The sequence below is a fragment of the Haliotis rubra genome, unplaced genomic scaffold (genome assembly GCF_003918875.1).
Source record: "Haliotis rubra isolate DU_JTF1 unplaced genomic scaffold, ASM391887v1 Scf453, whole genome shotgun sequence".
NCBI lineage: Eukaryota > Metazoa > Mollusca > Gastropoda > Lepetellida > Haliotidae > Haliotis > Haliotis rubra.
In genome coordinates this window covers 779,710-805,321 of record NW_025767139.1, presented here as the reverse complement: position 1 = coordinate 805,321, position 25,612 = coordinate 779,710, and the positions used below count along the sequence as shown (strand labels likewise).

Genomic DNA, 25,612 nt, shown 5'->3' with positions numbered 1-25,612 from the left:
CATTCTCTACAGTTGTGCATAGTCACACGCACATTAAAAATAATGCTCGTTGCGTAAAACCTTGACACTGGTTCTCAATATATTTTTGGGTGTGCCCTGAATCATGTCGGTGTGCCAGTGAGAAAAATATTTATCAATAAAAAATGAGGTTATTTGAGTTGTACACCACCTTTCGCATACTTTAATTGTTACTTTTAAATTGCATCCTCCTTTCACACACGTCAAGTCTTGCCGGGGTGAGAGGTAAACATGAAGGATGCATTGTAACGTGTGTTTCATCGCTTGTATTACTATCCTGAACTTTTCACACAGATTTATTAAAATTACAGTGTACCGCTGTCGTGAAAAGATTCTTGTGCGGCTCATTATTCACTTTGATATTTGACAGAAGAAATCTTTCGTAAGTCATTCTTATGTGACTATTGGAAAATTAGAGTTAACAGGGATTATTTAAACCAAGGAAATATGTATACTATAAATGTCAGATAGTCAATACAGGGTTCGAAATACTCCATATATTAGGATGCCGTGGCACGGTAAATATTGAAATGGCACGGATAAAAACTGTTCTCGGTGCCCTTGTGGCATGCCTAATTTTTTAGAGACATAACTCACCTTTAGTCATTTAATCCCAAAAACAAATCACTTACACAAATGACAAGCAAGCAAAAATATTTCTTGACTTTATCGCCCAGGAAATCAATGGAATTATGATGGATGATGTAAAGAAATCTGGTTGTTTTTCCATTAAGAGTGATGGGAGTACTGATAGTTAGGTTATTGAAGAGGAAATTGTGTATGTTAGCAAAATTCTCAGCTATTAAAAGTGTTGGAAAAGTTGAACAAATGAAGCTTAAGAAAGCCATTTTAAACAGAAGACATATCAGTGAAAACAGAAAACAGGTTACGTTTGTTGTTTACTAACAATAAATTTCAAAAGATCATCATCACTGCTACAGTCATTTATTCTAAAAACAGGTGGGCACACTTGATTTCTGAAAGGCACATTTAAAATATTTGGGGAGCTTGGGGATACAGTTGTCTGTTTAGAGGGGGGGTGGGGTAGCCTAGTGGTTAAAGCATTGGCTCGTCACGCCGAAGACCCGGGTTCGATTCCCAACATGGGCACAATGTGTGAAGCCCATTTCTGGTGTCCCCCGCCGTGATATTGCTGGAATATTGCTAAAAGCGGCGTAAAACTAAACTCAGACAGTCAGTCAGTCAGTCTGTTTACATGTTGAAGGCCTGTGTTTGATACCCTACAAGCGCAGTTTGTCTTGCCAGTCTGTTAAAGAAATTGACGAGTAAAGGAAGGAAACGTGTTTATTATTGTAGTCTGTTTGCAGTGAAAACGTACCGATGAATTTCACTTTAAACAATAAAGTAAATCAAATAAAGTGAAATTAAGATTGCGAATCCTCATTATTTTACCTTGCCAACTGAACATTTAAATCTCAGAATTTTATTCAACTTAGGATAAAAGTTGTTTAACAAACGATCAAACGATCTCCTACGCAAGCAACCCACCTGTGAAGATCCGGGTTAGAACTGGTCTCCAGCAACCCATAATTGTCATAAGAAGCGACTAATGAGATCGGGTGGTCAGGCTCGCTGACTTGGTTGACATGTCATCATAACCTAATTGCATAGATCAATGCTCATGCTGTTGATAACTGGATTATCTGGTCCAGACTCGATTATTGTCCCTCGCCGCAACACGGAACAGGGGACTATGTATTCAGCGGCGTCCATACGTCCCGATTCCTGTTAACGCGATACCTCATGAACGTCCTCGATTCTTGTTAACGCGATACCTCATGAACTGTTCTACGCAATGTCTTCAAATTTGGTCACAGCTTACATTGGGGGATTACGCAGACACCAGTTTATTTGGGTGACCGTGGCCTCATTTTCAAGGTCACCGCGACACTTTGACCACTTTTCAAACTCTTGTTAACGCAATATCTCGTTGACTGTTGTACCCAGAGTCTTCAAATTTGGTGACAGCCTACATTGGGGGATTACGCAGACACCAGTGTATTTGGGTGACCTTGACCTTATTTTCAAGGTCACCACGACACTGACCACTTTTCAAACTCTTGTTAACGTGATACCTCATGAACTGTTCTACGCAATGTCTTCAAATTTGGTGACAGCTTACATTTGGGGATTACGCAGACACCAGTTTACTTGGGGACATTGCCATATCAGTGGCAAACACTTGTTTACAGACTGCTGCCATATAGCTGGAATATTGCTGAGTGCGGCTTAAAAAAAGAAACAAACAAACCAAGTAAGCAATTCTATAATTTCCACAATAACCACTAGTGCCATTTACTGTGATTGTTAAAAAATTCATGAACACTTACACAAAGGTTGAACGATTAGCTGCTTTTACTATACTTTAACATAGCCTTATAGCCTTACGGATAACTGTTGATGCGCTATTGGTATGCTCTTGGTATATTTGTGCATCTCTCTGGACTTTTGTTTTTTGGGTTTTGTTCATACTGGATGCAGATTTGTGTGTCGCGTGAATTTCTGAAGGGTCCCTCACTGACTATGTTCACGGAGACTCCGACAGTCGTCAACTGTTCCGTGAGCATGACAACATGGGGAGTACGACAACATGGTGTTCCCGGCAGTTGTGTTTACATGTTGCACGGTCGTGGCTTTAATCGTTTGTACTCTGACACACCCGCTTTATGAAGGATGAAGTGAATACCTTCACCCTTAACTTCAGTGCTAGTTTAATGAGCTTGGAGGAATGTTACTGATTACACAGAAGGCTATGTCTGGTTAAATCATGAAGAAAACTTGTGGAGGATTTTTGTATGAATTTTAGTGTTTTTGTTGTCATGAATCTTGACGTCATAAAGCGTTCAGACTCTGTAGAACAGGCAGTAGTTGGGCCAACAGGTGGACATAGGGAGACCTGTGTCTCATGCAGGGACAGATATCATATTTTCAAATATGCCTTAGGGCATCACCAAGATGTTGAATTTTGGAAATTTAAGTTTGTCAAAGAGAAGAATACTTTCTGAGTTTTTAATGTTTGTCTTTAACCCTTTGATTGATGTTGTGTTTAACTCTTTATCACTCACTGGCCTGTATGGATTAGATAGAAACACATTGGTACCTCAGGAGTTGAAGTGTTTGCTCGTCGAGCTGACAGCCAAGGTTCAACTCCACACATTTGAAGTCCATTTCTGTTGTCCCATGTGATATTCCTGGAATATTGATAACAGCGGAACAAAGCCCAACTTACTTGCTTACCTAGAATAACAGGTAAGTCTACCAGAATAGTTTCCTTTCATGGTTGGTGGTGTTCTGTATGAGTTGCATACTGGGTTGCTGGCATACTGATGTGCTGGGATAGTGGGTTGCTGGCATACTGATGTGCTGGGTTAGTGGTGTACTGGGTTGCTGGCATACTGATGTGCTGGGATAGTGGTGTACTGGGTTGCTGGGATAGTGGTGTACTGGGTTGCTGGGATAGTGGTGTACTGGGTTGCTGGGATAGTGGTGTACTTGGTTGCTGGGATAGAGGTGTACTGGGTTGCTGGGATAGAGGTGTACTGGGTTGCTGGGATAGTGGTGTACTGGGTTGCTGGGATAGTGGTGTACTGGGTTGCTGGGATAGAGGTGTACTGGGTTGCTGGGATAGAGGTGTACTGGGTTGCTGGAATAGTGGTGTACTGGGATAGTGGTGTACTGAGTTGCTGGCATACTGATGTGCTGGGATAGTGGTGTACTGGGTTGCTGGCATACTGATGTGCTGGGATAGTGGTGTACTGAGTTGCTGGCATACTGATGTGCTTGGATAGTGGTGTACTGGGTTGCTGGCATACTGATGTGCTGGGATAGTGGTGTACTGGGTTGCTGGCATACTGATGTGCTGGGATAGTGGTGTACTGGGTTGCTGGCATACTGATGTGCTGGGATAGTGGTGTACTGAGTTGCTGGCATACTGATGTGCTGGGATAGTGGTGTACTGGGTTGCTGGCATACTGATGTGCTGGGATAGTGGTGTACTGAGTTGCTGGCATACTGATGTGCTGGGATAGTGGTGTACTTGGTTGCTGGCATACTGATGTGCTGGGATAGTGGTGTACTGGGTTGCTGGGATAGTGGTGCACTGGGTTGCTGGGATAGTGGTGTACTGGGTTGCTGGGATAGTGGTGTACCGGGCTGCAGGGATAGTGGTGTACTGGGTTGCTGGGATACTGGTGTACTGGAGTACTGGGATAGTGGTGTACTGGGTTGCTGGGATAGTGGTGTACCGGGCTGCAGGGATAGTGGTGTACTGGGTTGCTGGGATACTGGTGTACTGGGATAATGGTGTACTGGGTTGCTGGGATAGTGGTGTACTGGGGTTGCTGGGTACTGCTGGGATAGTGGTGTACTGGGTTGCTGGGATAGTGGTGTACTGGGTTGCTGGGATACTGGTGTACTGGGATAGTGGTGTACTGGGTTGCTGGGATAGTGGTGTACTGGGTTGCTGGGATAGTGGTGTACTGTGTTGCTGGGATACTGGTGTACTGGGTTGCTGGGATAGTGGTGTACTGGGTTGCTGGGATAGTGGTCTACTGGGTTGCTGGGATACTGGTTTATTTGGTTGCTGGGATACTGGTGTGGATAGTGGTGTGTTTGGTTGCTGGGTTGCTGGGATAGGGGTGTATTTGGTTGCTGGGATACTGGTGTACTGGGTTGCTGGGATACTGGTGTATTTGGTTGCTGGAATAGTGGTGTACTGGGTTGCTGGGATACTGGTGTATTTGGTTGCTGGGGTAGTGGGGTACTGGGTTGCAGGGATACTGGTGTACTGGGTTGCTGGGATAGTGGTGTACTGGGTTGCTGGAATAGTGGGGTACTGGGTTGCTGGAATAGAGGTGTACTTGGTTGCTGGGATAGTGGTGTATTGAGTTGCTGGTATAGTGGTGTACTGGGTTGCTGGAATAGTGGTGTACTGGGTTGCTTGGATACTGGTGTACTGGGTTGCTAGGATACTGGTGTACTGGGTTGCTGGAATAGTGGTGTACTGGGTTGCTTGGATACTGGTGTATTGGATTGCTGGGATAGTGGTGTACTGGGTTGCTGGGATAGTGGGTTACTGGGTTGCTGGAATAGTGGGGTACTGGGTTGCTGGAATAGTGGGGTACTGGGCTGCTAGGATACTGGTGAACTGGGTTGCTAAGATAATCAGGTGTACTGGGATACTTGGTTGCTGGGATACTGGTTGCTAGGATACTGGGGTTTTGTGATACTTGTGTACCTGGTTGCTAGGATACTGGTGTACTGGGTTGCTGGGATACTGATGTACTGGGTTACTGGTGTACTGGGTTGCTGGGATACTAGTGTACTTGGTTGCTGGCATACTGGTGTACTTGGTTGCTGGGATACTGGTGTACTGGGTTGTTAGGATACTGGTGTACTAGGTTGCTAGGATACTGGGATACTGGTGTACTGGGTTGCTGGGATACTAGTGTACTAGGTTGCTAGTGTACTGGATTGGTGGTGTACTAGCTTATTGAGGTTTAGCAGTAGGTACTTCTGGGTTATATGAATGAGAAAGTAGTGGATTACTTTAGTAGGGGATGGTTGACTTTTGGGTTGGGATAACAAGTACTGGGTGATTAGTGTGTTGTAACAAGTACTGGGTGATTAGTGTGTTGTAACAAGTACTGGATGATAAGTGTGTTGTAACAAGTCCTGGGTGATTAGTGTGTTGTAACAAGTGATTAGTGTGTTGTAACAAGTACTTGGTGATTAGTGTGTTTTAAAAAGTACTGGGTGATTAATGTGTTGTAACAAGTACTGGGTGATTAGTGTGTTGTATCAAGTCATGGGTGATTAGTGTGTTGTATCAAGTCCTGGGTGATTAGTGTGTTGTAACAAGTACTGGGTGATTAGTGTGTTGTAACAAGTCCTGGTTGATTAGTGTGTTGTAACAAGTCCTGGGTGATTAGTGTGTTGTATCAATTACTGGGTGATTAGTGTGTTGTATCAAGTCAAGGGTGATTAGTGTGTTGTAATAAGTCCTAGGTGATTAGTGTGTTGTAACAGTTCCTGGGTGATTAGTGTGTTGTAACAAGTCCTGGGTGATTAGTGTGTTGTAACAAGTACTGGGTGATTAGTGTGTTGTAACAAGTCCTGGGTGATTAGTGTGTTGTACTGGGTGATTAGTGTGTTGTAACAAGTCCTGGGTGATTAGTCAGTTGTATCAAGTCCTGGGTGATTAGTGTGTTGTATCAAGTACTGGGTGATTAGTGTGTTGTATCAAGTCCTGGGTGATTAGTGTGTTGTAACAAGTTCTGTGTGATTAGTGTGTTGTATCAAGTACTGGGTGATTAGTGTGTTGTAACAAGTACTGGGTGATTAGTGTGTTGTAACAAGTCCTGGGTGATGAGTGTGTTGTACTGGGTGATTAGTGTGTTGTAACAAGTCCTGGGTGATTAGTCAGTTGTATCAAGTCCTGGGTGATTAGTGTGTTGTATCAAGTACTGGGTGATTAGTGTGTTGTATCAAGTACTGGGTGATTAGTGTGTTGTAACAAGTTCTGTGTGATTAGTGTGTTGTATCAAGTACTGGGTGATTAGTGTGTTGTAACAAGTACTGAGTGATTAGTGTGTTGTAACAAGTACTGGGTGATTAGTGTGTTGTAACAAGTACTGGGTGATTAGTGTGTTGTAACAAGTACTGGGTGATTAGTGTGTTGTAACAAGTACTGGGTGATTAGTGTGTTGTATCAAGTCAAGGGTGATTAGTGTGTTGTAACAAGTACTGGGTGATAAGTGTGTTGTAACAAGTACTGGGTGATTAGTGTGTTGTAACAAGTCCTGGGTGATTAGTGTGTTGTAACAAGTACTGGGTGATTAGTGTGTTGTATCAAGTACTGAGTGATTAGTGTGTTGTATCAAGTACTGGGTGATTAGTGTGTTCTAACAAGTACTTGGTGATTAGTGTGTTGTATCAAGTACTGAGTGATTAGTGTGTTGTATCAAGTACTGGGTGATTAGTGTGTTGTAACAAGTACTGGGTGATTTGTGTGTTGTAACAAGTCCTGGGTGATCAGTGTGTTGTATGAAGTACTGAGTGATTAGTGTGTTGTATCAAGTACTGGGTGATTAGTGTGTTGTAACAAGTACTGAGTGATTAGTGTGTTGTATCAAGTACTGAGTGATTAGTGTGTTGTAACAAGTACTGGGTGATTAGTGTGTTGTACTGGGTGATTAGTGTGTTGTATCAAGTACTGAGTGATTAGTGTGTTGTAACAAGTACTGGGTGATTAGTGTGTTGTACTGGGTGATTAGTGTGTTGTAACAAGTACTGGGTGATTAGTGTGTTGTAACAAGTCCTTGGTGATTAGTGTGTTGTACTGGGTGATTAGTGTGTTGTACTGGGTGATTAGTGTGTTGTATCAAGTACTGGGTGATTAGTGTGTTGTAACAAGTCCTGGGTGATTAGTGTGTTGTATCAAGTACTGGGTGATTAGTATGTTGTATCAAGTCCTGGGTGATTAGTGTGTTGTAACAAGTAGTGGGTGATTAGTGTGTTGTAACAAGTACTGGGTTACTGATGGGACAATGTTGTGATGGATCATGACTGGATCAACTTGAAGCCATCTACTGTAATCAGCTCTGTCTCCCTCGGTCACCACAATCTGTTGAGCATTCAAGACAAACCATCCTTCCGTAAGTAGGTAAAAACAAACCCACACTGTGATACCCTGGCACCTTAACCAAACGCTGCTCATGACATGCTTTGTTTTGAGGGGAGCCACTCCACACCGACCTAACAGATCAGGTTTGTTTACAAGCTGGCTGACTTGGGTGGGGAATTAACTCAAGGATACCTGAACCCAGAAAAGGAAAAAAAAAGTTTGATATGTCCCCCCAGAGTACGAGGAGGAGGAGGATTTTGTATGGAGTGTGTAGTCCATGGGTTTAGCATCTGCAAAATGAACAGACCATGAGAATGAGAAGCACAGTCGACCATTGTTGGGCGCTATCTCCCATCTCATTCTCCTCCTTACCGAGGCCATGGAAATCCAGGAGAGCTAGTTGTCAAGGGGAAATACTCTAGCGTGGTTTATTTTCAGCTGATGGTTCCAAGCCGGCTATAAATACCATCATTTGGATGTTAGTGCTTGCGTAGCAGGCATCATAGATTAGTGTAATGTCTTCTCAAATATTTTCGGTTAGGGCAAAGGTGGGGCGAGTACGATCAGATTTCACTGGAGGTTTTAATGTGGGGGGAATTTCAGATTTGAAGTGGAACATATTAAGCGGCTTATTGTGTTTGTGTGACAGGTTTGATATGGGTGTTTGTTTGAGAAATTTGATGAAATTTTTATGAAGTATTTCCTTTCTTGGGGCTTGCCATGTTTGTTTCTTGTTGTGACCAATGATGATAAGACGTGATAATAAACAGTCCGAATTGCAGAATAATTAGCACTATAGAAATTTTATTTATTATGAATTCAGAATCTCAAAGAAGTCAGTATATTATTTTGAAAATGGTAATAGCTAATGAATATCAAGTATTCTGTTGCAAAATCAGTTGTTTTTGTAAATTTAGAACGTTTGGCTTTTTACTTTGAACTGATTTTGTTGTCAACTCTCAGATCTATTTTTGTTTTATTATTGGTTTGTTGTTTAACACCACACTCTACGGATGAAGATCCGGGTTAGAATTGGTCTTCAGTAACCCATGCTTGTCGTAAGAGGCGACTAACGGGATCGGGTGGTCAGGCTCGCTGACTTGGTTGACACATGTCATCGTATCCCAATTGTGCAGATCGATGCTCATGCTGTTGACCACTGGATTGACTGGTACAGACTCGATTATTTACAGACCACCGCCATATAGCTGGAATATTGCTGAGTGCCGCGTAAAACTAAACTCACTCACTAACACCATACTCAGTATACATTCCAGCTACATGGAAATAATTGAGTCAGACACATAATCCAGTGATCAACGGCATGAGCATCGATCTACACAACTGGGATGCAATAGCATTTGTCAACCAAATTAGCGAGTCTGACTAGTGTTGGGAATTTGTTGAAATTTCACAATTGATGATTCCTTCAATACCAACGAAACAATCATCGAAAAAAATTGTTTAGCGTCATTTTTCAGATTTTCCTATCCAGGTTGTTATTGCAGATATGTATAACATGATGCAACTTGCTACTTTAAAGTGATGACTAATATATTTTGAACATAAAATTCCTGGAGTCTTAGAGAAATATTCAGTCATGACTTTTCAGTTAGTGAAGTGAATTTTCTAAGAAATAAACATGTTTTCAGGCCCTGACAACTTCTGAGATATGTTCCATTGTCAAGTATTTCAAAGACTAAAACAGTAGTTCCAAAACCATTTATGTTCGATTATGAGAAAATTTGATAGATATTTTTGTTTGGTCGTTTGGTCACTGCAACCAATCTTCGATTATTTCAATTAATCTGAACACCACTAAGTCTGACCACCCGATCCAGTTAGTTGCCTTTTACGACAAGCATGGGTTGCCAGATTGAAGACCAATTCTAACTTGGATCTTCTCGGGTTTTTGTTTTGTGAAATCAGGATAGTTCATAGACATCGCACATGTTGCGCCAATTAATAGATTTAGAGTATTTTATGAAGAATAAATTGACATAGAAAATTACTCCTTAAGTGTCAGAAAATACATCATTTCTGTAGAAGCAAATGCCTCCATTTAAATTGAAAAGGAGCCCATGGACTAATGCTAGTCTCTGAATATATATAATTTTGATCTGAGCTGCTGAGCTGAAATAGGGTTTAACATCGTGCTTGAGAATATTTCGTTCATATGACGACGTGCATGCGTGTGTATGTGTATGTGTGGCTGCTTGTACTAGCCCAGACTGAAGCTGGTTTTATAGTGCTAGCCCACTGAGATACCATGCCGCAGTAAAGCATGAATACCCCACTCAGTTACATTAAACTGATTCCGAGCCGACCAGTCCTTGTTGTACCCATTAATGCCGAGCGCCAGACAGGGGCCAACAAGTACCATATTTTAACGTCTTTTGGTATGACACGGTCGGGGATCGAACCCGTGACCTTCCGCTCTCCGGGCGGACGCTCTAACCAGTACACCACGGAGGCGGTCATATAATTTTGAACAATTCCCTTTAAGTTGAAAAGTAGCCCCAGTGAGATGGGAGATTCAGAAGCTGAGGAAATCTAGACTTGCTACATTTAGGGTTTTAGCAGGGCAGAAAGAGCAGGGGTGGAAATAACTTTTAAAATGCTAGTGTACTCCCGGTACAATGGCACATGTAAAATCACTTGCCCTGATAATTCTTCCACTATACCAGCTGATTTTCTTGTTGATTTTTTAAATAAACAACATAATTAACATTGGAAAGTCAACTGGACAGCAGTACAGTGTGATATACAAATTTGCTCGCCCGACAGAAAAGAACACTGGACTGGGACATCGGGCAATGGGTTATTTCCACCTCTGAAGAGCTTGGTGGAAGGGGGAAATAATGGGGTTGAGAAGTGGGAACAAGAAACCTGATCCTTAGTTTTCCTAGACTTGCTTGATGTACCACGGCTTTGTGGAAGGACCAGCATGGCTCAGGGACTATGAGGCAGACTGAAATTGACCTCAGAAGCTTCTGACATGACCTGGACCAATCATCTTGGTCCAAATTGCATCCTTCACTGTGATAATTTGGGCACAGGTGGCCTCGTCATCTTTGGTGCTGCTATTGGCTGTGTAGTGTTGTGTCCCTTGGGTGCGTCAAAAACTTTTGGTCGTGGGTTCAGTTCCTGGTTTGCCCAATTATGTTTCTTATCACCTGAAACCCTGATGTGTCAGTTTCACCATAAACATGGTAGACTAAGAGAGTTTAAAACGTGGGCTCTTCCTCCCACTTTGATACTCTTTGATATAACTTGCATACTGGACAAGAAGCTTCAGTACTTGAATACTGGGTTTGAAACTTGAATACTGCTTGTAAAGCTTGAATAGTAGATGTGAAACTTGAATGCTTAAATACTGGATGTGAAACTTGAATGTTTGAAAACTCGGTGTGATACTTGAATACTGGGGGTGAAACTTGAATTGTTGAATGCTTGAATACTGGGGGTGAAACTTGATAGTACATGTTTATACACATTCATTCAAGCAGTAATTATTTCCTTCTGCAAAATTTGGAAACTTAAAATTGTTTGTTCTTTCTCTTTTGGAAAGGCTAAACACTTTGACTAAAATCACTACTACCCTATTCCTGCTGTAGAAGCTGATGGAAGTATAATCATATGTATACAAATCAGGAAAGGTGTCATAAATGCCTTGGTGCTAAGTCTGGCTATTGGTATTATATAGGTATTGGAAAATTAATAATGTTGATCAGTGTTTACGAATGGTGTTCAAAGTCACAGGACATTGGGTCTTGTAAGTTTCACATGTCTGTCTGCCCCATTAAAAATTCACAGGACCCATGGAATAAAATTAAACACACATTTCAGATTTAATATTTCTTATAATTGGCATTGAAATTATTAACAAACGTAAGATTTATAAACAGCAAACAAGTGTCACATGTCACATAAAACAACTTCAGTCAAAGTCATTGTGAAATATACAGTCAGACACTGGGGCCGGCGGGTTGTAGACTTCTGTCTGACCGTTGGCGAATCTGTTGGATTTGTCAGGGGGTCAGACGCTATTCGTGAACACTGGTTGATGATGGTCTTATTTTACAAAGAAATGTGGAAAAGATCTTTGTGAAATATACTTCAGTCATAATAACTTGTTTGACAAACAAATACATGGTTGTAAAAAAGCCATCAGAAAATCTGTGTCAAAAAAACATTAGTAAATGACCAGAGAGATAAAAGATATCAGTGAAGACACAAATTTCATGTGTTGAACTTTTTTGAAGTTATGTGAAAAATGTAACTGGGGAGGATGTAGAAAAATCATGTTTTGTTTTAATTATCTTACTTCCTTACAAACAAAACAATCTCATCCACATGTCATTTTGACATTTAACATAAATATACATGCAGCTTCAGTCAACATGAGTCTCTGATGGTTTTCTAAAGTTTATAGCAAGTGTTATGTTTGATGTAGATTCTACTTGATGAAAGTTAGCTGACTGTGAATGGTATTTCATGTCCAATATAATTGCAATCATTAAGTACAAAATGTATCAGTTCAATTTCTTTATTGACGTTTAAGACCATCATAAATTATCAAGGCAAACTGCATTTGATGCTCATACTGTTGATCACTGGATTGTCTGGACCAGACTTGATTATTAACAGATTGCTGCCATATAGCTGGAATATTGCTGAGAGCGGCATAAAACCAACCAACCAACCAACGAGTAGTAAAGACACCGTATCCCAATTGCGCAGATCGATGCTCATACTGTTGATCACTGGATTGTCTGGTCCAGACTTGATTATTAACAGATTGCTGCCATATAGCTGGAATATTGCTGAGAGCGGCATAAAATTAACCAACCAACCAACCAACGAAAGCTGTAGTAAAGACACCGTATCCCAATTGCGCAGATCGATGCTCATACTGTTGATCACTGGATTGTCTGGTCCAGACTTGATTATTAACAGACCGCTGCCATATAGCTGGAATATTGCTGAGAGCGGCATAAAACGAACCAACCAACCAACGAGTAGTAAAGACACCATATCCCAATTGCGCAGATCGATCAGCTCATACTGTTGATCACTGGATTGTCTGGTCCAGACTTGATTATTAACAGACCGCTGCCATATAGCTGGAATATTGCTGAGAGCGGCATAAAACCAACCAACCAACCAACGAGTAGTAAAGACACCGTATCCCAATTGCGCAGATCGATGCTCATACTGTTGATCACTGGATTGTCTGGTCCAGACTTGATTATTAACAGATTGCTGCCATATAGCTGGAATATTGCTGAGAGCGGCATAAAACGAACCAACCAACCAACGAGTAGTAAAGACACCAAATCCCAATTGCGCAGATCGATGCTCATACTGTTGATCACTGGATTGTCTGGTCCAGACTTGATTATTAACAGACCGCTGCCATATAGCTGGAATATTGCTGAGTGCGGTGTTAAACAAAAAACCCAACCAAACATTGCCAGGACATATGCACTTTTTAAAATCCAATTGATACTTCAGGAATACTTTAAGTGGCATTTAGTAGTGTTTGGAATTGGTTGAAATCACACAATTGATAATTGGCTCCTTACCAATGAGCAATCATCGAAACAAATTGGTTACCGTCATTTTTCAGATTTCCTAATCAAGTTGTTATTGCAGATAAGTATAACATGGTTCTCTCTTGTTTTGTTATATTTAGAAACTGCATTAATTACATTTGCACAATTCACATCCAATGTAAAATGATTCAACTTGCTACTTTAAAATGATGACTAATATATCACAAATATAAACTTCCTGGAGTCCTTAAGAAATATTCAGTTATGACTTGTCAGTAAGTGAAGTGAGTTTTCTAAGAATTAAACATGTTTCCAGGCCGGGACAGTTTCTAAGATATGTTCCATTGTCAAGTGTTTCAAACACTAAAACAGTAGTTCCAAGATCTTTTGTGTTCGATCATGAGCAAATGTGATCAATGGTTTGGTCGTTTGGTCACTGCGACCAATCTTTATTATTTTAATTAATCGGAACACCACTAGCATTTAGAAGCTGGTATGATGAAGAGGAACATGGTTATTGCATCTCTACAGCTTACCATCATCTAATCAAGGCTAGACAATAATAACCTTCCTTATCCTTTGTCCATCTTCATAGTCATTGACCTGTCCGGGTTAGAATGAACCTTCAGTAACCCATGCTTGTCGTAAGAGGCGACTAATGGGATCGGGTGGTCAGGCTCACTGGCTTGGTTGACACGTCATCGGTTCCCAATTGTACAGATCGATGCTCATGATGTTGATCACTGGATTGTGTGGTCCAGACTCAATTATTTACAGACCGCCTCAATAGAGCTGGAATATTGCTGAGTGCAGCGTAAAACTAAACTCACTCACTCACTCATTCATAGTCATTATTTATGATCACAACTATCAGTATTATATCAACATGTTCAACCTATTAAAAAACTCAACCTGTTCAATTGTATAATCTCAAATACTTATGTATATAGTTTCATTGTTATATTGTTCATTATATTGTGGTTCACTTGTTTGATAATGAGGGGAGGTGGGGTAGCCTAGTGGTTAAAGCGTTTGCTCGTCACGCCGATTCCCCACATGGGTACAATGTGTTAAGCCCATTTCTGGTGTCCCCGCCATGATATTGCTGGAATATTGCTAAAAGCGGCATAAAACCGAACTTACTCACTTGTTTGAGAACGGTGTTAGCATCTACACCGAAAGGTCACATCTATTGCGATGAAGATGTAACTGTTGTCTGTCCATGAAAAGTGTTCCCCTTTAACAGTTTCATTGATGCAAAAAACTCAACCCAACCATTGTTTTTACAAGTGTACCTACATACTGAACTGAAATTTTATCAGAATGCCTTTCTGTCTTCTCAGTAAATAGAAGTCAATTATGAGGTAGTTGTATAAGATTTTCCAGCTTTTGTCAAACAGTGAGTGATCAGAAAGGTGAATCTTCTGTTGAACCGTAGTTAGAAATAGCATAGAATTACATTTAATGCTCAAATTCTTTTTTTAAATTCCGCTGAAAATACTTTCAGAAAAATGAAACATATATTTGAAGCAAACAAGTTTTCATTGAAATTCCTAAAAATAAAAAAACCTCTGCGATCAATAACAAAATCAGTTTTTAAAAAAATACTATATTGTAAGATATTGTCAGTGGTTGTCAATAGCAACTAGTTTTCAAGTATTGCTTGCAGTGCAAAGGTACAGCGAGAAATCCAAAGCTCAGGGGAAATGAAACAGCGTTCAGCCCTATTTACATGTCAACATTCCTATTCTGTTGCTAACATGTGACTTTTTTTCCATGAAAGCTCTCAAGAAATCATATTTCCTCATGAACTGCATTTTCCACAATGTCAAAATAAACTCGGATTCCCAAAACTTTATACAATGAAACACGAGAGTTTGGAGAAGCGCCAACGGGGCTTGGCGATTTGAAATATTTTATGCATATGTTGGAAGGAATCTCACAGCTTATCAACCCAACCTGCGAAAGCCGGTTTGGGTATTTCGGAGGATTCTGTGTCATTGGGAGCAATTCCGTTAAGTGTCATGTTTGGACCCAGCTGCGGAAGTTTATTTTACTCTCTTCTTATTCGTATGTTTGAAGGAAGTTATTAGATGGCGTGTCTGAGAGCTGTGTATGTATACATGGATATAGGGCAATGGGTCGTAGGGTCCGGAGGTGGCACTGCGGTTTACCTGAAACTTTGTTGTAACAGGGCTTCAGGTGATTTTTTGCCCAATTGAGTGTTTACTCACATGTTATCTGTTATGTGAGTATTCCTAGTTTTCTTTGAGCATTCTACATATTTATTCTCCTGTTATACCCTCTTTGTTGTTTGTAAGCCAATGAAAATATATTTTTGAAAATATTTTCTCTTCTGTGTTTTTTTTTTTTCATTTTCATTTTTATCAAAGTTACTTTTCAGATATTTAACAATAATTGATTGATATTTAATTAACCTCTATCGATCTCTAAGACCTGTATCGACAGCCAGCCCTGTTATTCTCCTGTTATACTAGACTATGGGGTTTGTAACATGATGAAAAGATTTTTTTTAATAAATCCTCTTCTGTTTTCAAGGAAACTTATAATTAGTAGGGTCACAATATGGCGGAAATATTGCCAACTTAAAATCTTAACTCACTTGCCCACTATAATTAGTAAGGCTGGCTAAAAGATCCATAATCAGAATTATCGTTGATAGGATAAATTATTACTGATTATCGATATGAAAATAGAGATTGTTATGTGAGTGCATGAATATATACTGTTCTATTTATTACCGAAATTGTCAAATTGAGAAAAATAACCCAAATCTACTTTCAAACACAGGCTGGCTACCTGCCGTCTCCGTATGTAGACGCAACGTCACAGAAGACACGTGACGTCATAGCATTGTTCATGACGTCATGTCACCATGACAAAGTGATATTTTGCCCTAGGGCATCCTATGAAAAATATGAAGCCTAATATTTTCACCCTCGTAGGTAACAAATTGTGTTATTGATAATATATCGTACATGAACTTTTGTGATGGAATACAGTTTGAATGTATTCACACAATACACAAGTTAGGTTTTTAATCATGGGCTGCTTCTAAATTGTGTTCAGGATGCTGTTATGTTAGTACTCATGCATAAACATGACACCACTCACCCGGTGGTGTGAAATATGTTCATTTCTTTCTTTTTTCATTTTTGCTCAAAGTTACTTTTCCGATATTTATCTATATTCAATCAAAATTCAATTTAACGATTATCGATCACTAAGCTCTGCATTGATAGCAAGCCTTTACGGGGTTCGAAATACCCCATATATTAGCGTGCCATTGCACGGTAAATACTGAAATGGCACGGATAAAAAAAAATTTTGGTGCCCTTATAACACTCCTAATTTTTTAGATACACAATTCACATTTAGTCAATTAATCCCCAAAACATTCATTTTTTTCCAAATTGAATAATGTCATACATAATTGAATGGTAATAAACCCATTTCTTTATTTAACAATAAATTTCAAATGATCATCGTCATTGTCATTATTCTAAAAACATGTGGGCACACTTGATTTCTGAAAAATAAAAAAATAAAATATTTGTCTGGTGCCCTAAGGCACACTTAGAAAAAAAAGTATTTCTAATCCTGCTTTATAATTAGCATCTATCTATGTGTTGTGCCAAGTGAGTCATGTGAATTTTAACGTTACATTATGAAGTTATTGTAAACTATATATGTTTATTGGATAATGGGGTGATTTGGTTTGTGTATTTTATGTGTAAGATGTGCAGCTTGTCTTTTATTGTCTAGCAGTATTTTTTTGTTTTTTTTGTTTAACACTGCACTCAGCAAAATTCTAGCTGTATGGCATCTGTGAATAATTGAATCTTTCAGAGGTGTTTTGACAGCCTTCAGTTCAAAGATGTAGAATTGAGGTGTCCTCCCATTACGCAGGCAGCCAGTTCGCAGACACCTTAAAACAACAACATTTACGGTTCAATGAACAGATTATCTACTAGCTGTTACCTACACATTATAATCGAATAATCCAAGTAAAACAAACTGAAGCTATATTATTTATTTTGAGGTGAGGTGAGGTGAAATTGGATTTAACGTCGTGCTTGAGAATATTTCGCTCATACACGCTGCATGTGTGTGTGTGTGTATGTGCGGCTGCTTGTACTAGCCCAGACTTAAGCTGGTTTTATAGTGCTAGCCCACTGAGATACCATGCCGCAGTGAAGCATGGATACCCCACTCAGACACATTATACTGACTCCGAGCCGACCAGTCCTTGTTGTACCCATTAATGCCGAGCGCCAGGCAGGGACCAACAAGTACCATATTTTAACGTCTTTTGGCATGACGCTGTCGGGGATCGAACCTGCGACATTCCGCTCTCTGGGCGGACGTTCTAACCACTACACCACGGAGGCGGTCTATTTTATTTTGAAAGATGGTCGGCATCATCATATTGAAAACATTAGCTTAGCTATTAGAAATTGCAACACTGTTGTATCATATAAATCAAATAAATGCAAATGTGAACCTAAGTATTAATCATATGGAATAAAGAAGTTATATGTTTTGCACACAGTATTAAGATATATGACGAGTGCACTATTTTTTTAGAATAAATATTTAAAATATGACGCATCATGTCAATGTGGCCTTGGATTGGAGAATGTTTTTCATTACTTCCTTGAATGTTCATTGTATACTACTCAAAGACATAAACTGTTACAATCTTTAGAAAGTATTGTTAAAATTAGAACACTGATTGGTATTAATCGTATCTTACATGGCAATGCAGGTGTCTCATTTACTGCAAATCAGAATGTTTTCAAATATGTACATATCTATATCTCTCCAACAAAACGTTTTCTCAGTTAACTTCTGTTGTACATATGCTATTATTGGGAGGGGGCTTTTCTATCAATAAACACAATCAAACCTCTCAGTGACAAACCTGTTTTTATATTCGGTAGTACTTGATAGTAAAATCAATTTTGAGAAGAGAAATCATTTATCATTTAATCACAACAAAGTTCTATTTACCCACAATCAAACTTCTCTGTAACGAACCTGTTTCAGGCTCACCCTGCTCTACTGACTAGACAGTGGACTGTTCCAATATACCCGTAGGTGTTACCCTAATTAACCTTCTAGTTCAGTGTCTGTCAATTGGGTGTCTGTCAAATGGGTGTCTGTCAATTGGGTGTCTGTCAGCTGGGTGTCTGTCAGCTGGATGTCTGTCATTTGGGTGTCTGTCAAATGGGTGTCTGTCAATTGGGTTTCTGTCAGCTGGGTGTCTGTCAATTGGGAGATAACCGAAGTTTTTGTGTTAGTCAGTGGAATACAGGTCCCTTCGGCCAAACCATTACATAGTTTTGGGGTGGTTGGTTAGCCTTATGGTTAAAGCGTCCGTTCGTCACGTTGAAGACCTGGGTTCGATTCCCCACATGGGTACAATGTATGAAGCCCATTTTTTGTGTCCCCTGCCGTGATATTGCTGGAATATTGCTAAGAGTACTGTAAAACATCACTCACAAGTTTGAAATATATTGAACGTTTGTAGGAATTTTTGAAATTCCTGTTTGGGAATTTTTACTGACATTTGCTATAGATTTCAGGCAGAATATTGGGCTCTAAGCAGATCAAGCTAAATCGCTCCATGAGCTATTTTGTCCAGAGTTTATGAATATGCAAACAAACAGGTACAATGACCGGGTCGCATCTAATGTACTAAAGGTGATTATGTTTAGAGTCTGTTGGCTAGGACCATTTCGTCTTCTCATATTTTTCACACTTTCCTTCTAAGAATCTTTAGAGAGGAACAGGTTACAGATCTGTACAAGCCCAGCCAACAATGACAAGGGTTGTAGCTTGACAATTATGTTGTGCTTGATTGACTCCTAGGTTGTCATTGAAAACTGAATCAATCGCCAATCTTCACCCCCTTGTCAATATAACCTCAGATCAGACGCGTACTTTTTGACACCTTCCTTCAGAATACGAGCAATACGTCTTTTCATTGCCGCCACCGCGGTGTATTATTGTATAGCATGCGTCCATATCATATGAAAGACGGTCATGATTTTGTCCACGTTAGTCCCCCATATATTTCCTCAGGTCAGTCGTCTATTGAAAAAGTGTCTGCTTAGGAGAACAGGCAATTTTGTTGAACAAGGCTCAATGGCAGGTTTCCTATTTCATTGGGGTATTCATGGAGCTCCCTGCACTGGTCTGAAGTGTGGAGCTCAAGGGAGAAAAGAGATTTGGGGTTTTGTTTGAAATGTTTGCGGAGTAAATTCATCGTGTTGTCGAGACATCATTGAAATGAGCATAAGTAACGCTTCCCTCACAGTGTGTGAGTCGACTTAGATCACCATGTTGTTGTGAGGCCCTGTGAGGGTGGGGGAGTTTCCGGCTCCTACACACCTGGTTGGATGTGACAGTGTTAAACTTCACGCCCTTACACTGTTGAGAGAAAGACCTCCCTGTCCATCAACGGCCTCCCACTATGGGGTGTGTGTGTTTAGTTTCGGATGCTACTGCTACTACAACTGTTTCTGATACCACTGCAATACTGCGGCTCAGCTACTGTTATGGCTACTAAACTATTATTACTATTGAGGCCACTCTGCTACCATTACTATTACCACTACTACACTACTATAAGTGTTGGTCCCTGTAAGTGTCATGGCTACTAACCTACTGTTAGGGCTACTTCACCTCTGTTATTGGTGTGTCTATTAAGCTACTTATTGCCAATGTGACGTTAAATATTAACTCACTCACTCACTCACTATAAAGCTACTACTACTATTATGGCTACTATAATACTATCAGCCTCATGGCTACTATCTCTGTTATGGCTATCATGCTTCTTGTACTGTTATGGCTGCTACCGCTCTTTTATTGGTGTGACTATAATGCAACTACTATTATTATTTTTACTAAAATACTTTCAGTCTACTGGCTACTACACTCTTGTGACAGCAATGCTACTGATGCAGCAATGATATAAGTATCACTTTGTGGCTACTAGGCTACTATTCCTGATACAGCTATTATGCGACTATTACTTTATAGCTACTTGACTACTATTCCTAATACAGCTATCATGAGACTATTACTTTATGGCTACTGGACTACTATTATTGATACAACTATTACTTTATGGCTACTAGGCTACTATTCCTGATACAGCTATGATGCAAAGATTACTTTATGGCTACTAGACTACTATTACTGATACAGCTATTACTGTATGGCTACTAGACTACTATTCCTGATACAGCTATGATGCAAAGATTACTTTATGGCTACTAGACTACTATTACTGAAACAACCATTAATTTATGGCTACTAGGCTGCTATTCCTGATACACCTATTATGCGACTACTATTACTTTATAGCTACTTGACTACTATTCCTAATACAGCTATCATGAGACTATTACTTTATGGCTACTGGACTACTATTATTGATACAACTATTACTTTATGGCTACTAGGCTGCTATTACTTTATAGCTACTTGACTACTATTACTGTATGGCTACTAGACTACTATTACTGATACAGCTATGATGCAAAGATTACTTTATGGCTACTGGACTACTATTACTGATACAGCTATTACTGATACAGCTATTACTGTATGGCTACTAGGCTACTATTCCTGATACAGCTATGATGCAAAGATTACTTTATGGCTACTGGACTACTATTACTGATACAGCTATTACTGTATGGCTACTAGACTACTATTCCTGATACAGCTATGATGCAAAGATTACTTTATGGCTACTAGACTACTATTACTGAAACAACCATTAATTTATGGCTACTAGGCTGCTATTCCTGATACACCTATTATGCGACTATTACTTTATAGCTACTTGACTACTATTCCTAATACAGCTATCATGAGACTATTACTTTATGGCTACTGGACTACTATTCCTGATACAGCTATTATGCGACTATTGCTTTATAGCTACTAGACTACTATTCCTGATACAGCTATCATGAGACTATTACTTTATGGCTACCTTGCCACTATCACCCTGTTAAATCTGTCCACCCTTGTTGGACCCTGTAGATGCTCCAGAGCATGTTCTGTTGTTGTAGTATTAGGAAGTACTGGTGCAGTATCGACTTCTCAAGTCCCCTGGCTGAATATCTCCAACACAGCTTCTCAGCGTGAGGACAAACTTCTCTCCTATTGTCACATGTAATAGACTTCTCTTGCCCAACTCCATTGAGGTCACAGGTCGCCCCACATACAAATTACAGCAGTGTGAAGAATAGTGCCAGGCGGATTAACATGGTAGTGAGGAGGTTCAGTCGTGCACCTGTTCACCAGGGCTCCGGAATTCATCTGTATCACATTCCAGTGTTTTATCAAAACCAACATGATCAATTTCAGGTTACTTACCGGAATTAAGTTTCTTTAGCCGAAGTGCCATATGTTTGTCATCCAGGGCTGGATATATCTAGGTTTATGTAAAGACTTTGTTATGGACTTTACCAGAGTTTTCAGTTGGATGTTTTCCTCTGTGTCCGATTGTTATCAAAGTGTATACTTGTAATCTGTTGTTTACAGCAATGCAGAAATCATGGCCCAAATTATATCTTCTTGATTGTTTCTGTTGAGATGAAGTCATTTGTATATCTGCTTCTAGATTAAATATTATTTCTCGACACTGGGTTGAGAATATTTATGTCTTACCTAACTTTCTGGACATGTTTTGTAATACAGTAAATTACATTTATAACTGGGTTCAAGGACATTTTACCTTAAAAAGGCCCTAAATTTGTTTTAACCTTGAGAATTCCCTAATTGCCAGTGATTTGCCCCCAACCTATATTAAGCAAAACATGTTAAGTAATGATTTTTATCGGAAACTAATACATAATATAATTTTTTACCCTTATGGTGAAACACAACCAGTGTCATATATATCATATGCGAACATGTGCACATATCACTTTTGCCTAGCAACCATTGTTTCTGTATTTTGTCGTCTGTGACGTCATTAAACAATTGAACGTGACGTCGATGAAGAGTGCCATCACACTTGCTTACTGTGTTTTACTGCACTAATGTACATGAATAAAATGGATAATAAAGAAATTATTACACTCGCAAGTGTGCCATACAAAACTGGTGCAAAATTATGTTTTGCTCTCGCTCGTGCAATACAAAATTTCCCACTTGTTTCGTATAAGTCGTATGGCACACTTGCTTGTGTAATAATCTCTATGTATCTGAGAATTATTTCCCTGTGATGGTCGGTCTACTGCTGTCTCCGGATGTGGATTTCATGGTTGTGAAAATTTCATAGTCCCCTGTACTACCTTAAGAATGCCCGGAAATTGACATTTCAGCCTTGCATTTGGCAGTTTTACCATGAAAATGCCTTGCAGGGGACAGTTCTGCCTTAAATTTAGCATTCTAGTCATTGGACAGCCTTGAAATGGGGCAGGTGAAAACACCATACATTTGCATCTGTCTTGAATATTATGCAATTTGATAAAACTCTTTAAAAAGGCCTTGAATTTGGCAATGAAATAGAATATGTGAGATACGAATCGTATCACACCCAATTTGTTAGGATACCTATTGTACCATGGCCTCACCTTACTGTTACATTTCTAGTCATCAGGGGTGGAAATAACTTTAAAATTGCAAGTGTACTCTTGCCCTGATAATTTTTCCACTATACCGGCCGTTTTCTTGTTGATTTTTTAAATAAACAACATAACTAACATTGGAATATCAACTGGACACCGGTACAGTGTGATATACAAATTTGCTTTCCCGACAGGAAAAAAACACTAGTCTCGGGCGTCGGGCAATGGGTTATTTCCACCCTTGGTCATTGTGTAGGACTACACATAGCGTAGTTTCGCAGCTTTTATTCTTCTTTCATTGTTGATATCCACAGTATCCGTAGACCGTCTCACAGTCCCTGAACCACATTATTTACGCTGAAGGGGTCGTTGTCGGCACAGGTACTACAGATATGTACCCCAAGTACGTTTCTGTATACAGACATCATGTACCCTAACAAAGTCAAACTACAGAAACATACCCGGTACCCTAAACGACGGGCAAGCCCATATTCCGCAACCCAATTCCGAAACCGTATGTATAGTTAATCCCGTTATGCTGATTGCGAGTGGTGTACGTTGTGCACCACGAAATTTTCGTTTCCGTGTAAGCTCTTATATAACGCAACCAAATGCATCTAATACAACAGTATGACAGTTTCGATCAAGAAAACGGCACAATGCAGAATGGAATCGTCCTAGGGTACGTTTCTGTATTCTGATTTTGTTTAGGGTACATGTCTGTATACAGAAACGTACCTGGGGTACATATCTGTAGTACCTGTGCTGACAATGACCCCTTCAGCATTATTTTCCATTGTCTAGCCCTCCCTGGAATGCTAAGGCCCTAAATGAAGCAAGTCTATATTTCCCAAGGTTCTGAATTTCCCATACCACTGGGGCTCCTTTTCAATTTATCACAAATTGTTTGATGTCTTTCAGTGGCATTTAGAAGTTGTACATTGATGTCCAAGATATTTTTATGGATTAAACTTCTTTTTAATTTCTCTCACGACGTTTCGAGACCATTCCAGGTCCCTTCATCAGGTGAACTGGCAGTTAGGACTATGACGTCGTCACTATGTGTATTGACAATTCAACTTTCAACTCATCATTATGTAATTAACTCTTCAAACTCACTTATACAGTACTCTCCCTAGTGTACTGTGATGTCACTTGCATTGTGACGTCATAACTCAGTTATGACGTCATAGTGATGACGTCATAGTCCTAACTGCCAGTTCACCTGATGAAGGGACCTGGAATGGTCTCAAAACGTCTCCAAATACCATTTTAAAACATGCCTTTAATGAATCAATAAAGATTGCCAAACACAAAATTGGATGGTACTATAAACTCAGTTGCCTCTTAGATAAGTTTGACATCAAGGAAAGTAATCTTACTTCCTCCTCTATACTGAAGGACCTCCAATTGAAATTTACAGACATGTTCCACTCATCTCTTCAAGATAATCCAAACACATTAAATTCAAGGAACAAACTTAGAACATATAGAAAATTTAAATCTGAAATCAACTTTGAACCATACCTGCAACACTGCAAAATAAAAAAACACCGTATCCACTTCACAAAACTAAGACTGAGTGATCACAGACTAAACATTGAACTGGGTAGGAGAACAAGACCACCTACACCTTTGGAGGACCGTCTGTGTGATAAATGCTCTGTCCTTGAGGATGAACAACACCATTTCATGTGTTGCACTAAATATTCAGATGCAAGAAAGTCCTTATTTAACCCCCTGGATGCCATAGGGACATATATGTCCTTCCCCTTCAACCCTCAATTTCAAGTCCAATAAAAATCAAAATATCCCACGCACACAAATACACTTCACAGTTTCGAATTCTGCGGGAAATTTCCTGTTTCTTGATACCATCCAGTATTATTTTAGACAAAGCTCAAGTGCTGAAAATGACCTTTTAAAATAGGCTTCATCGAAAATGGCGACATTTTTGACACAGTATGAAATCGCGATTCACAGCGTTATTTACTGTATGTTTTGAAATGTGAAAATCGGATAATTCCTGGGAGTACTGAATTTAAAAAATAACCTATTCATGATCACTGATATCAGTTTTACATGAAATCGCTAATTATAATTCTGAAGCGTTGCCGATGAATCTAGAATCGGTTGGGATGTTTTCGAAAATGCACTTACGAACACTGTAGAGCCGCTTTCCATATTATTGGATAGTGTTTACAAAATCACGTTTAGCGCGAAGGCCGGTATTAAGACCTATTACATCACGTATATTTCATATTCAGCTTCGAAAAATGCATCACTGAATTCCCCATACATTTTAGAATCAATTTGAAACTGGTCTGTGTCACCAATAATAACTGTCTAGATAAAATGAGACGAAACATATTGGGTGTGAAAACGAACGCTGTGATTGAAAGACTGCGTTCGTGTGAAATGTAAACAAAGACAAATTCCGATTTTACATTGCGTAGTATTTTCTGAAAATTTTCAACATTCATCCGTCTATTCATTGCTTGCAATGGCTCGATACCTTTAGAATATACATGGAAAGAATATCGTAGCAAGAAATAGGAAATTATAAATAGATACAATGCAATGATTTGATAATTCATAAGAAATTGTCAAAGTTTCCGTGCAGCGTGGCCATGACTGACGCCAAATCACGCATAGAACGACTCACGGTAATTATCTGCATTTCTGTCCTTTTCTCTTACGTTATAGTGAAAGCGATAAAACACATATAACAATACACAGATAGTCAGAATCATTCTGATTACTTACATGTC

General features: G+C 39.6%; 2 long non-coding RNA genes across 2 annotated transcripts in view; both read left to right on the top strand.

The window, feature by feature from the left end:
- LOC124289974 overlaps positions 1-25,612 on the top strand; it is a 162,605-nt gene that overhangs the window by 51,243 nt on the left and 85,750 nt on the right. The window lies entirely within an intron of this gene.
- On the top strand, positions 561-25,595 carry LOC124289975. The gene is made up of 4 exons (XR_006901805.1): positions 561-722; positions 12,062-12,070; positions 18,367-18,370; positions 25,585-25,595. It is a non-coding gene; the product is annotated as an uncharacterized LOC124289975 (long non-coding RNA).